This window comes from Galeopterus variegatus, unplaced genomic scaffold (assembly GCF_000696425.1).
Source record: "Galeopterus variegatus unplaced genomic scaffold, G_variegatus-3.0.2 Scaffold3871, whole genome shotgun sequence".
Classification (NCBI taxonomy): Eukaryota; Metazoa; Chordata; class Mammalia; order Dermoptera; family Cynocephalidae; genus Galeopterus; species Galeopterus variegatus.
Genome location: NW_007729982.1, coordinates 13,791 through 14,792, shown reverse-complemented (window position 1 = coordinate 14,792; position 1,002 = coordinate 13,791).

Genomic DNA, 1,002 nt, shown 5'->3' with positions numbered 1-1,002 from the left:
GAACTATTTTCCAGAGTGTTTATACCATTTTTTACTCCCATCATCAGTGAATGAGAATTCCGGTACTCCCATATCCTTGTCAACACTTGATATTGCCCATATTTTAATTTTAGTCATTCTAGTAAGTGTGAAATACCTATCTCATTATGCTTTTAATTTATATTTTTATAATGACTTATGATGTTCAGTACCTTTTCATGTGCTTATTGGTCGTTGATATCTTTTGAGTAGTATCTTTTTAAATCTTTTACCCAGTTTTAAATTGGGTTATTTATTATTTTATCAATGCTTTTTATGAGTTCTATGTCAGATATGTGCATTGTGAACATTTTTTTCCAGTTTGACTTTTAATTTTCTCTTTCTTTTTTAATTTTTAAATTTATTATTAGCATATTCATGACTTTCAGGTTTTTTTACAGTATCTTTTGACAAGCAGAAGTTTTATTTTATTTTATTTTGTTGATATACAATGTGGTTGAATATTGTGGCTCATTACCGAAACCTCCCTCCCTCCTCCCTCTCCCCCCTCCCTCCCAACAATGTCCTTTCTGTTCGCTTGTTGTATCAACTTCAAGGAATTGCAATTGTTATGTCTTCTTCCCCCGCCCGGTTGTGTGTGTGTGTGTGTGTGTGTGTGTGTGTGTGTGTGAATTTATTTATTTATTTTTAGCCCCCACCGATAAGTGAGAACATGTGATATTTCTCTTTCTGTGCCTGACTTGTTTCAGTTAATATAATTCTCTCTACATCCATCCATGTTGTTGCAAATGGCAGTACTTCATTCTTTTTTATAGCTGAGTATTATTCCATTATGTAGATATACCACATTTTCTGTATCCACTCATCTGATGATGGACATTTGGGCTGGTTCCAACTCTTAGCTATTGTAAAGAGTGCTGCGATGAACAAAAGACCATGCGTAGCCAAAGCAACACTGAGCGAAAAAATAAAGCTGGAGGCATAACACTACCTGACTTTAAACTATACCACAAAGCTATAATA